The sequence below is a fragment of the Rutidosis leptorrhynchoides genome, chromosome 1 (assembly GCF_046630445.1).
Source record: "Rutidosis leptorrhynchoides isolate AG116_Rl617_1_P2 chromosome 1, CSIRO_AGI_Rlap_v1, whole genome shotgun sequence".
Lineage (NCBI taxonomy): Eukaryota > Viridiplantae > Streptophyta > Magnoliopsida > Asterales > Asteraceae > Rutidosis > Rutidosis leptorrhynchoides.
Genome location: NC_092333.1, coordinates 245,623,689 through 245,638,111, shown reverse-complemented (window position 1 = coordinate 245,638,111; position 14,423 = coordinate 245,623,689). Strand labels below are relative to the sequence as shown.

The 14,423-nt window shown below is 31.7% G+C and overlaps 1 non-coding gene across 1 annotated transcript; it reads left to right on the top strand.

Moving 5' to 3' along the window:
• Nucleotides 1–12,501: 12,501 nt before the first annotated feature.
• On the top strand, nucleotides 12,502–12,608 carry LOC139887254 (small nucleolar RNA R71). Its single transcript, XR_011773092.1, has one exon. It is a non-coding gene; the product is annotated as a small nucleolar RNA R71 (small nucleolar RNA).
• The last annotated feature ends 1,815 nt before the right edge of the window (nucleotides 12,609–14,423 follow it).

Below are 14,423 nucleotides of genomic sequence, written 5' to 3'. Positions count from 1 at the left end.
ATTTAAAACGTATTTTTACAAAAGCGTATTTTAATAAAAGTAAACTAAAAATAAATTTTTTTTTTTAATATCTTGCGGAGTTTTTTTTTTTTTAATATTTAGCATTGCGCTTTCGGTGTTTAAGTTCCCCGGCAGCGGCGCCAAAAATACTTGATGTCAGAGCTAAGGGGTATAAAATACTATTAAATTTTAGCAGGAAATACTATTAAATACGATACAATTTTACTCAAGATATTTATTTATTTATAGAATGGATATACTTAAACCTTGCTACAACACTTATAGGCAGTGTACCTAATCGTATAGTAGTGTAGTTTTTAGTAAGTCTGGTTCGTTCCACAGGGAAAATCTTTTTCACAAAGCTTAACGCTATATTATTTTAAATTTATAAAGATATAAATATATATATAAGTAATATTATTATTATAAAGGGGGGTTTTTACCGTTTAATGACCGGTTTGTCGATTTTAAAAACTTTAGTTGCAGTTAAAACAAAATGTAAAATATTAAATAAATAAAAGACTTAATTTAAAGCGTAAAGTAAATAACGATAATGAAATTGCGAATAATAAAAGTGCGATAAAATAAACTTGCGATAATTAAAAAGTACGATAATTAAAAGTGCAATTAAATACAATAACAATAAATAAAAATGCGATAATTAGAAGTGCAATTAAATATAAAATAAAGGAAATTAAATATGAAATAAAAGAATTATGCTTATTTAAACTTCCGTAATCATGATGTTTGACGTGTTGATTTTAGTTTTATGCCCATGGGTTAATTGTCCTTTGTCCTGGATTATTTAATATGTCCGTCTGGTTTTTGTCCATAACAGTCCATCAGTCATAAATATAAAGTGCGAGTGTCCTCGTCAAATTATCCTTATACCCGAAGTCAAATATTCCAACTAATTGGGGACTTAAACTGTAACAAGATTTTAATACTTTGTTTAATAATTACACCAGGATGTCGACTGAGTGTAACCCAAGGTTTTAATACTTTATTATCAATTATGCCAAGTGTCCTTGTACATAATTTCACCCCTGTTTTAATAATTCTAGTGGCTATTAATCCATTCTCGTGTCCGGTTAAATGAACGATTATTCGTACATATAAATATCTCACCCATCGTGTCCGATTGAGTGTATATGGTTATTTATAGGGACGTCTAATTGTAAATCTTTATATTAAAATTAACAAACTATCATTTAGTTAAACAAATATAAAGCCCATTAATAGCCCATAGTCTAATTTTCACAAGTGTCGTTCTTTTGTCCAAACCCCAATTATGGTACAAAGCCCAATTACCCAATTTTTGTAATTAGCCCAACATCATGATTACTTCGTTTTAAATAAGCATAATAATAACTTAGCTACGAGACATTAAATTAAAAAGGTTGAACATAACTTACAATGATTAAAAATAGCGTAGCGTTACACGGATAGAATTTCGACTTACACCCTTACAACATTCGCTAACATACCCTTATTATTAGAATTAAAATTAAAATTAAAATTAAAATATAAATATAAATATATACTACGTATATAGATAGAGAGATTGATATTATTGATATATTTTTCGTCGAACTGCGTTGGCTTTTATAGGAATTTGAGTCCAGGTGAACTCCGCGAGTCGCGGCCTTTTCCCTCTTTGAACTCCGCAAGTCGCGGAGTTCGATTTTACAGCTCACACCATTTTGGAGCCTTTCTTGCCGACGAATTATTATATAAATATAATATATATATATATATATATATATATATATATATATATATATATATATATATATATATATATATATATATATATATATATATATATATATATATATATATATATATAATTTATATAATTAATTATATATTATATTATATTTATATACATAGTTAATTTGTAATTTTTAGTCCGTTGCGTTGAGCGTTGAGAGTTGACTCTGGTCCCGGTTCCGGATTTTCGAACGTCCTTGCGTACAATTTAATATCTTGTACTTTGCGTTTTGAATCTTGTACTCTTGTAATTTTGAGACGTTTCTTATCAATAATTGGAACCTCTTTGATTGTATTTTGTACTTTTGAGCTTTTTGGTCGTTTGCGTCTTCAATTCGTCGAATCTATCTTTTGTCTTCACCTTTTATTATTTTAAACGAATATTACTTGTAAATAGAACAATTGAAACTAAAAGCTTGTCTTTCTTGAGGAATAATGCTATGAAATATATGTTCGTTTTTAGCATTATCAGAGGGGTACTAGGAAATAGTATTAATTTTTACAAGGAAATACTATTAAATACGATACAATTTTACACAAGTGATTTATTTATTTATAGAGTGGATATACCTAAACCTTGCTACAACACTTATAGGCAGTGTACCTAATCGTACAGTAGTGTAGTTTTTAGTAAGTCCGGTTCGTTCCACAGGGATCTTTAAAACAAGCTTAACGCTATATTTTTAACTTATAATTGTAAAAATACAAAAATATATATAAGTAGTATTATTATTATAAAAGAGGGGTTTTTACCGTTTAGTGACCGGATTGTCGATTTTAAAACTTTAGTCGCAGTTAAAACCTAATGTAAAATATTAATTATATAAAAGACTTAATTTAAAACGTAAAGTAAATAACGAAAATAAAATTGTGATAATTAAAAAGTACGATAATTAAAAGTGCAATTAAATACAATGACAATAAATAAAAGTGCGATAATTAAAAGTGCAATTAAATATGAAAATAAAGGAATTATGCTTATTTAAACTTCCATAATCATGATGTTTGACGTATTGATTTTTGAGTTTATTCCCATGGGTTAATTGTCCTTTGTCCTGGATTATTCGATATGTCCATACGGATTTGTCTATAATAGTCCATCGGTCATAATCATAAAGTGCGAAAGTCTTCATCAAATTATTCTTATTCCCGAAGTTAAATATTACAACTAATTGGGGATTCGAATTATAACAAGGTCTTAATACTTTGTTTAATGAATACACCAGGTTATCAACTTCGTGTAAACCAAGGTTTTACTACTTTGTTAACAATTACACCAATTACCCTTGAATGTAATCCACCCCTGTTTCAACAAGTCTATTAACTATTAATCCAGTTTCGTGTCCGGTAAAATGAATAATGATTGGTATTTATAGATATCCCTCCCACCGTGCCCAGTCAAGCGTATGTGGTTATAAATAAATACGTCAAATTATAAGTCTATATATTAAATTAATGAGGTATCGTTTAGTTTATATAAAGCCCATTAATAGCCCATAGTCTAATTTCCACAAGTGTCGTTCTTTTATCCAAACCCCAATTATGGTACAAAGCCCAATTACCCAATTTTAGCATTTAGCCCAACATCACGATTACTTCGTCGTAAATAAGCATAATAATAACTTAGCTACGAGACATTAAATTAAAAATAACATTAACCATAACTTACAGTGATTAAAAATAGCATAGCGTTACACGGACAGAATTTCGACTTATACCCTTACAACATTCGCTAACATACCCTTATTATTAGAATTTAAAATTAAAATTAAAATTATAATATAAATATAAATATATATATATATATATATATATATATATATATATGTATATATATATATATATGTATATATATATATGTATATATATATATATATATATATATATATATATATATATATATATATATATATATATGTATATATATATATATACGTGAGTGAGTAAGAAGGAAGAAAAAGATGTGTATTGTGTTCACCAAACTGCGAATTTATAGGCATGTGGCCAACTTTTCAGGGCCATGCGATCGCATGCTTTTCCTTCTTCCTGGCCATGCGATCGCATGGCCAGCTGTATGAGTTCACATGTCTTTGTTTCTTTCTTTGTCGACGGTTTATAATAATATATATAATATATAAATAATTTTAATAATTATTTAAATATTATATTATATTTATGTGCATAGTTGACTCGTAATTTTTAGTCCGTTGCGTCGAGCGTTGAGAGTTGACTTTGGTCCAGGTTCCGGATTTTCGAACGTCCTTGCGTATAATTTAATATCTTGTACTTTGCATTTCGCGTCTTGTACTCTTGTAATTTTGAGACGTTTCTTATCAATAATTGGAACCACTTTGATTGTATTTTGTACTTTTGAGCTTTTTGGTCGTTTGCGTCTTCAATTCGTCGAATCTGTCTTTTGTCTTCACCTTTTATTATTTAAACGAATATTACTTGTAAATAGAACAATTGCAACTAAAAGCTTGTCTTTCTTGAGGGATAATGCTATGAAATATATGTTCGTTTTTAGCATTATCAAATATTCCCACACTTGAGCGTTGCTTGTCCTCAAGCAATATAGTCTTGAAATAAAAATATTAGAATCACTTCTTTATTCTTCACACTTTGTACATCAGTGATTTCTATACGGCAGTATAAACAATGGTAGTAACGATGTGGTTTATAGTCCCACATGACTATAAAAATTTAGATTCTTTAAGGAAATTGGATCTTTATGAAAACATTTGATCTTTTGAAAATACGATCTAGCTTTTACCCTAGATAAGTTTTTCGGAATAACCCTTCACCGGTGTTGCAAAATGTTTTTGTGGGTTTGGTGGGTTTCAGATTTTAAAATTTAGCTCAAAAATTGCAGTTTTGTGTCACCCACTTGCTAACCTTGTATTTAGAAAGCAACACGTCCAGTATACTTGCTCCGTATATTACCTTTCGGTAAACTACCATCCGGTTGTAAAGGAAAGCGTTGAACAAGCAACTGTTAAGGCAATGTCCCCTGACATGCTTTTAATTATGGTCTATAACGTGTCGAATGCAATTACTATCCTTTATAGGAGCAATAGTAAAGCTCACCCTTATAATTTTTTGGTCTGGCACAAGATCATGTCTTTGACCATGCTATGCAACCACCGTTCTTACGGTTGACACCCGATTTGGTTCAGATGACCTAATGAATTCCAGGTGAATTCCTAGGATTTTACGTTCAATGGTAATGAACGTATTGAAAATAGGTTTTCAGAAAACAAATAGGCTTGTATTTTGATCAAAATATTTTCTCGTTCAAGCTCGAGTTTAGATATCATTGAATTCCATGAGTTTGTAATTCTCAATCTTTAAGGTCAATCTCAAGGATTGAGTAATATCAGGCTTAAAAGCTGATTTTTAATCTTTAAGGAGATTATCCTTTCTGGGGGTCTGATTCATTAGTCTTATCAAGCTAATTTGCACCGCGTCCTCCCTATTTTACGAGACAGATCCTCTCATGGTTAGGATAAGTCTGACCACTTGGCGACCCTGTTTGATGCTGAGGTCCGTGGATTTCCTGCTGATTTTAGAGATGACTTTTCTAGATTTTTCGTCAACCTACAGCTGGTCTGGACGACAACTTCATGACCTAAATCAAGAAGCGCGTGTCTTTTTCGGAAGACTTTACTTCCTTTTAATGATGAAATTGATTCATCGTGTAGATCCATCTTTCTTTCAAATATCTTAAAATTTACCGGGTAAAACGGTTAATTTTGTCCAAAACAAAAGTATCTTCAATTATTTGTATAAAAATATATGATATATGTTTTTAAATAACTTGGTAAATTTTTTTCCACACTTGGCTTTTATTTTCTTTTATTTGTCTTTTTATTGTCCTCTATTCCATTTTAAATGAATTCTAACATTTTAGTTTGTTTCTCAATTTATGTCCTTTTCGAGGTAACAATAATTTCGGTGTTAACACCTAGTTTTATCGTTCATAAATATGTATAAACATGATTTTGAATTCATTTAATTGAAAATTTTGAAAAATTTTACTAGAATTGGGTAGTCAGTATATAAGACTAGGGCTGTTCTTTATTATCAGAGAGCACTAGATTCTAATACAACTACTGCGTTACTAGTATTTTTAATGGTAACCAAGTGTATAAGTCAAAAAATTTTAAAAATCCTAAAGAATTTAACCCCTTCCCACACTTAAGATCTTGCAATGCCCTCATTTGCAAGAAATCAGTAATAATTTAAATTATTGAGGGTCATTAGCGTAGAAAAATGATTAAATTTTACCAAAGTTTCCAAACATATTGGCGTTTGTTTTTTTTTAAATGTTTTTGGCATACTTTAGATCAATAAGATTAAAAATAATGATAATAAAATTTCTCGTCCCGCCCTCGGGTAAAGCAATTTCGGTTCAATGACCTAGTCTTCAACTTACGACGAATTTTAAAAATCATATTTTAACTTAACGAAATAAAGTAAATTTTTGTTTTTAAATTCACACCAAACTTAAATTTAAAATGCATAAAATTAAAAATTCATATTATTAAGATTAAAAATTCACACCAAACTAATATATATTTTTGTTTTTATACATACAAACTTATATTATATTTTTGTTTTTATACATACAAACTTATATTAAAAATATTAATTTTTCAAATATTTAAAAACTTAAATATATTGATTTTAAAAGTTTACAATAATAATTTAATATTAATTTTAAAAACAAAGTAAAAATAAAATTTAAAATCTTTTTGGTCTTTTATCCCACTTTAATCAATCAAATATTATCAAAAATATACGCCCCTTTTTCGGTAAAGTAATTTCGGCTATATTACCTAGTTTTACTCCTGAGGAATTTCTGAAATATTTTGGATTGATTGATTAAAGATATTTATAATTTAAGAATAAACGGTAAATTTCGCAGTGATGTAATAAATTTTTGCATGATATCAATAATTTCGGTCACAAAACCTAATTTTATTGAATACCAATTTAATATTTTATAGCGAACGATTTAGCGTTTATTATCAAAAGGTTAAAAGCAATAAAAATAAACATAAAAACTGTACATACTTACCTGTGAAATAGAATTCTTAGTGACCTGCTGTAGCCCACTCATAAGATAGTCAGACTAATTGGTTTTCCATAGCTACATAGGCGTAACCTCGAGCATTCAACGTTTTTTCTTCGAAATATATGAACGGTCCATCTCTGCATAAAGTAACAAATTCGGTATTGGAATATGTCTGATTCGTCGAGCATTTTCCTTCGTGTGACCATTTTCCGCATTTGTGACATCTTTCAAGGTGTCGTGCTCTTCTTTTTGCTGCGAATTTTGATTTTCCTTTACCAAATGTAACTTATTATTTTCGTTCCTGGATTCTTTTCTTACTCCGTCCAATTTGCCTCTGATTAATGATACCAATTCACTTGGAAGGGTGTCATTATTACGTTTAGTGATCAAAGCGTATAGCATTAGACCATGGTTTAGTTCACCGGAAGTCTTCATCTCGTAAAACCTAAAAAAATAAAAATTCAGAATGAGGGGAGAAGACTAGTTCTTTAGGGTCTGCTAGGGAAAGACCATTCGGATTCCATTCTCGAAAACTACACGAAAACAGAAAATCTAACTCTAACAGAAATATATATTATCCTTTAAAGACTTAATTCTCCCCACACTTAGTTAGATGTGGTGTTGAAATTGTGATTAACTTCGTTTTTAATTGGACTATCAACAACTTGTATATCTTTGACTTTTGCTTCAATCCATTTGTTGATTTCCTCCGTAACTTTCACAAATTCAACTAACATTGCCTTTTCTTTTGGCGATAAATTGGATAGTAATCTGTTACATAACTTAAAGTTTCCCTTAATCCTAGCATCGTGAATTCGTTTATAAAGTTTCTTCGTTGAACTGTTAAAAACGGGTTCATCTAATTTCGTATCATCAATGGGGTTCTTTGTGATCGGATCATCATTAAGTGTTTCTTCATCTTCCCCACACTTATGCGTTTTTATTGGTTTAACAGTTTTGGTTGGTGGAGATCTAAACTTTTGGTTCACAAAGGTGATCGATTTATCACCATCCCTAAGTGTCATTCTTCCTTCTCTTACATCAATGAACGCCTCGGTGGTTGCTAAAAATGGGCGACCTAAAATTAAAGGAATATCAAGGTTTTCCTCCATATTAATAACTATAAAGTTTGCAACAAAGGTCAAACTTCCCACGTTAACAAGTAAATTATTTTCTATTCCAACCGGGTGTTTAATGGTTAGGTCAAATGATTGAACACCTATTTTGGTTGGTTTTAATTTACCCGTACCTAATCTTTTGTATAACGAAAGAGGCATAATATTTGCACTTGCTCCTAAATCTGCGAGTCCATTATATACAGCACCATCATTAAGCAAGCAAGAAATGATAAATTCACCCGGGTCTCCTGCTTTAGTAAGTCGAGTTGGTTTGTAAACCTTTTTCGGGTGTTCTTTTCTTGGTTCTTTCACTTCTATTTGAACTTCTTGTTCACATTTTTCTTCGTTTCTTGGAATGGGAGGTTTGTATAAGAATTCTTCTTCATCACTCCAATTTGAATCCTCCCTATTTTCCAATTTTGATTTTTCATATGTTGTTGATAACATATTTATGTTTTCATTTTGAAGGTTTTCTTGGGTGGTGAAATTATGATTGACTTCATTGTCAACTTCCATCGGACCATGTATGTAATGTTTAACTCTGTGACCATTAACTTTAAATTCAATCCCATTTGAATTTATTAACTCTATTGTTCTGTATGGGAAAACTCTTTTGACTATAAATGGTCCAGACCATCTTGATTTCAATTTTCCAGGAAATAGCTTGAATCGTGAATTGAAAAGAAGAACTATGTCTCCTTCTTTAAATTCTTTTAAACTTCTGATTCTTTTATCATGCCATTTCTTCGTTCTTTCCTTATAGATTAAGGAATTTTCATATGCTTCATGTCTTAATTCTTCTAATTCGTTTAATTGACTTAACCGTAGACGTCCGGTTTCATGTAAATCAAGATTACATGTCTTCAAAGCCCAAAATGCTTTGTGTTCAATTTCTACTGGAAGATGACATGCTTTTCTGTAAACGAGTTTAAAAGGTGTGGTTCCAATTGGAGTTTTGTAGGCTGTTCTAAAAGCCCAGAGTGCATCCTCCAATTTCATGGACCATTCCTTCGGATTTGATCCTACGGTTTTCTCTAGAATACGTTTTAAAGCTCGGTTGGTATTTTCAACTTGTCCACTTGTTTGTGGATGATAAGCAGTGGAGATTTTATGAGTTACTCCATATCTTTTAAGAACTTTCTCAAGTTAATTATTACAAAAATGAGTACCCCGTTCACTTATTAATGCTTTCGCTATTCCAAACCTTGCAAAAAGACGTTTTAAAAAGTTGACAACAACTCGTGCATCGTTAGTTGGGAGAGCTTGTGCTTCCGCCCATTTAGATACATAATCAATGGCAACGAGAATGTAGAGATTATTATGAGATTTTGGAAATGGACCCATAAAGTCAATACCCCAAATGTCAAATACTTCACATACTTGAATGACATTTTGTGGCATTTCATCACGTTGACTTATTTTTCCGGCCCTTTGATAGGCATCACATCATTTGCAAAGAAGGTGTGCTTCTTTGAAAATTGTAGGCCAATAGAATCCAGCATCGTAAACTTTTCTTGCTGTGAGTTGAGGCCCATAATGCCCTCCAGTTGGTCCTGTGTGACATTGGTTTAATATTTGACTGGTTTCATCTCCGAATACACATCGGCGTATTATTCTATCGGGACAACTTTTAAACAAATGTGGATCTTCCCAGAAATAGTGTTTTATATCGCTAAAGAATTTCTTTCGTTTTTGGTACGATAATCCTTTTTCAAGGAATCCACATACTAAGTAGTTTGCATAGTCTGCAAACCATGGAATTTCATTATAATCTATCTTCAATAGATATTCATCAGGAAAGTTGTCTTGTATGGCCGATTCATTCAGAACTTCTAATTCAGGATTTTCAAGACGAGAAAGAAGATCAGCGGCGAGATTTTCTGCTCCCTTTTTATCTTGAATTTCAATATCAAACTCTTGTAAGAGTAAGATCCAACGGATTAATCGTGGTTTAGCATCTTGTTTCGAAAATAGGTATCTAAGAGCAGAATGGTCGGTATAGACCACCGTTTTAGCTAGAACGAGATATGAATGAAATTTCTCAAAAGCAAAGACAATAGCAAGGAGTTCTTTTTCAGTAGTGGTATAGTTTGTTTGTGCTCCTTGTAACGTCTTACTAGCGTAATAAATAGGTTGAAATCGTTTTTCAATCCTTTGACCTAAAAAGGCTCCCATTGCAAAATCACTTGCATCGCACATGAGTTCAAACGGTAGATTCCAATTTGGAGTTAACATGATCGGCGCATTAGTTAGTTTTTCTTTAAGAATATTAAAAGATTTGATGCATTCATCTGAAAAGATAAATGGAGCATTTTTTTCTAGGAGTTTATTCATAGGAGTGGCAATTTTAGAAAAATCTTTTATGAAACGTCGGTAAAAACCGGCATGCCCTAGAAAACTCCTAACTCCTCTAACATTGGTGGGATGTAGAAGTTTAGCAATTACATCTACTTTAGCTCTATCCACTTCAATTCCTTCCTTTGAAATTTTATGACCAAGAACGATGCCTTCTTTAACCATGAAATGGCATTTCTCCCAATTAAGTACTAGATTTGATTGTTCGCATCTAATAAGCATTCGTTCAAGATTAATTAGACATGTTTCAAAAGTATCACCGAAGACTGAAAAGTCATCCATGAAAAATTCCATGCATTCTTCTATCATGTCGTGAAAAATCGCCATCATGCACCTTTGAAAGGTTGCAGGGGCATTGCAAAGTCCAAATGACATGCGTTTGTAAGCAAAAGTACCATAAGGGCAGGTGAATGTGGTTTTCTCTTGGTCCTCGGGTGCTATTGGAATTTGAAAGTATCCGGAAAAACCATCAAGAAAACAATAGTAACTATTTTCGGCTAATCTTTCCAACATTTGATCAATGAAAGCTAAGGGAAAGTGATCTTTTCTGGTGGCGTCATTTAATTTTCTATAATCAATACAAACACGCCATCCTGTTACAGTCCTAGTAGGAATAAGCTCATTTTTTTCATTTGTGATGACAGTCATGCCACCCTTCTTAGGTACGCATTGAACTGGGCTTACCCATGGACTATCAGAGATTGGATAAATTAAACCTGCATCTAGCAGTTTAATAATTTCTTTCTTAACAACATCTTGCATATTAGGATTTAGTATTCGTTGGCGTTGCACATACGTTTTATGACCTTCTTCCATAAGGATTTTATGTGTGCAATACGAAGGACTTATTCCTTTAATATCATGAATCTTCCATGCAATAGCTGGTTTATGAGCTTTTAGCACAGAAATGAGTTGAGATTTTTCATTTTCAGTAAGAGAAGATGATATTATTATAGGTAATTCAGATTCACCATGTAAATAAGTATATTCCAAATGATTTGGAAGTGGCTTTAACTCTAATGTCGGTGGTTCTTCTATCGATGATTTGTATCGATATCTGTCTTCTTCTTTTAGCATTTGAATTTCTTCTGTTGTTGGTTCATATCCATTAGCCATAAGTGTAGCTAACATTTCAGTTTCATCAATTGGTTCAGTTCCTTCTCCTAAAGAACATTCTCCTGTTCCTTGTAATTCTGGAAATTCGTCTAACAATTCTGCATGTGAATCTATAGTTTGAATATAATAACATGTATCATCTGCAGATTGCGGTTGTTGCAATGCTCTATCAACAGAAAAGGTAACACTCTAGTCCTCTATACTTAGGGTCAGTTTCTTATTAAACACATCTATTATTGCTTTAGCCGTGTTTAAGAATGGTCTTCCTAATATGAGAGGAACTCGAGAATCTTCTTCCATGTCCAGAATAACAAAATCTACTGGAAATACTAAAGTACCAACTTTAACTAGCATGTTCTCCATTATCCCTCTAGGATATTTTACTGATCTATCTGCTAGTTGTATACTTATTCGTGTTAGTTTCAATTCTCCAAGGTCTAGTTTAGCATATAGTGAATACGACATTAAATTTATACTAGCACCTAAGTCTGCCAATGCTTCTATTGAACTAAGACTACCCAGAAAACATGGAATTGTGAAACTTCCTGGATCTGATAATTTTTCTGGTATCTTATTCAATAGTACTGCAGAACATTTCGGTTATAATTCTGGTTTTGATTGTAAATTAGTCTTGGCAGTTGATAATTATTCTGATAATTATTTCCAGGCCTTTGGTTTATGTATGAAACATTCTCTCTTTGTTCCATTGTTAGTTCAATACTGAGACAATCTTTTGTTAAATGTAGTCCTCCACACTGCTCACAACTAATTCGTATTGAGTGTATATCTTTAGTCATCTTTTCCATTCGTCTCTCGACAGCATCTATCTTTGCAGAAATGGAATCGAAGTCATGGCTAGAATCGGCTCTAGCTGCTTTAGATGATCTAACGATATCTTTTTCTTGGTGCCACTCATGTGAGTGGGAAGCAGTGTTATCAATAATTTTATAAGCATCGGTTGCTGTTTTCTTCATACTGGAACCACCAGCTGCTATATCGATGTCTTTCCTTGTAGTGATGTCGCATCCTTAGTAGAATATTTGTACTATTTGACAGGTGTCTAAACCATGTTGCGGACATCCTCTCAATAACTTTCCAAATCTTGTCCATGCTTCATATAGAGTTTCATTTGGTTTTTGTGTGAACGTAACAATTTCTCCTTGAAGTCTCATGGCTTTAGATGCCGGAAAGAATTGTTTAAGAAATTTTTCAACTAAAACGTCCCATGTATCAATCGCCCCTTCAGGTAACGATTCTAACCAATCTTTGGCTTCTCCCTTCAAAGTCCAGGGAAATAACATGAGATATATCTGTTCATCCTCAACTTCTCTTATTTTAAATAAAGTAAAGATCCTATTAAATGTACGAAGATGTTCGTTTGGATCTTCCTTCGGCGCACCACTAAATTGGCATTGATTAGTTACCATGTGTAGGATTTGTCCTTTGATTTCATAATCTGGCGCATCAATGTCAGGTTGAGTAATTGCGTGACCTTGGCCAGTGCGTTTAGCTCTCATTCGGTCTTCCATACTTAGAGGTTCCAGATTCTCCATGATTGAATTTGTTGAATCTGAATCACTATAGGATTCTGATTTAATGGTTGGTTCCTAGACAATCTCTGTTTGAATGATTGGTGGTTCCGGAGGAATGATTAATGGTTCAGGATCTCGGAATCGTCCCTGAATATTCTCCGGATTCTCAATTGTGAGATCGGGTTCAAAAAATGGATTATCGGAAATTTGAATTGGAGTACTTGGTCCACTTGATGACGATTCTACAGAAAAATTAACGGCGACAATATTTGCTAGATGTCTTGATCGAGTTACAGGTGGTGAACGTACAAAAGGTGGTGAACGTTTTGCTCGGTGCATTCACTGAATATCCTATTAGTTATAAAAATAAGAAAAATTATATAAGTTATCAAATTAATAGACTTTTCTGCTTTTGCCCACGTTTTGAATAGCCAATAAATGCAGCAGGGAGCCAGAACCCTTTAAATCGAAAGCTCACAACTCAGCCACTAACAAATCCAAACTATTACTACGAAGCAGAAAATTTGAGATGTCTATCAATTTAACCACTTAAAATAATTTTTCGTTGAAATTTAAAGAAATTTTAAAGAAGAAATAGAAAAAATCTAAGTCCTAAAAACTAGAGTGGCGAAAAATAAGAAAGAAAAATAGCGCGTCGGAAAACGTCGAAAAATAAAAGGCGTCGAAAAATAAAAATAAGAATGTAGCGCGTCGAAACTTAAAAGTCTAAAACACTAAGAATTAAAAGTTGCGTCTAAAAATATTAAAGCTTAAAAGAAAAACTATATCCCAAATGGCAATAACTTAAAAAGGTACAAAAATATAAAAACAGCGTCGCAAAATTCTAAAGCACTTAAATCTTAGTCTAAAGAAAAAGCACTTAAGAGATTTTACGGCAATGCCTAGAAATCTAGAAATAAAAATAACTACGGCAAAAACTATGACTTAAAACTAAATACGAGCGAAAAATACAAATATTACGCTAAAACAAATAAAAAGATACAAAATATAAAAATATACTTAAAGTTGTAAAAAGTACAATTTTTATAAAAATATTATTTTTATATAATTTATTTTATAAAACTATTAATTTTATAATTTATTAAAACTAATTAAACTAAATAATACAAATTAAATAATAAAACTAAAACTTAATAATATTAAATATAAAACCTAATTAGGGTTTAATTAATAATAACAATAATAATTACCCATAATAATTGCAGTACCAGGTCAACTGTGGCGTGTGAGGATAGTTCATGCGATCGCATGAATTTTCGTCTTCGGGCTCATGCGATCCCATGAGCTAGGGTTTCGGGCCACGGTCTGGGCTGCCACAGTACCAGGCCGAGACTTTTATATATTTTTTTTTTCTGTTTTCTGTTTTAATAAATAATTATATAAATAAATAAAAACTTGTATTTTAAAAACTAAAATAAAAATAAAGAAACT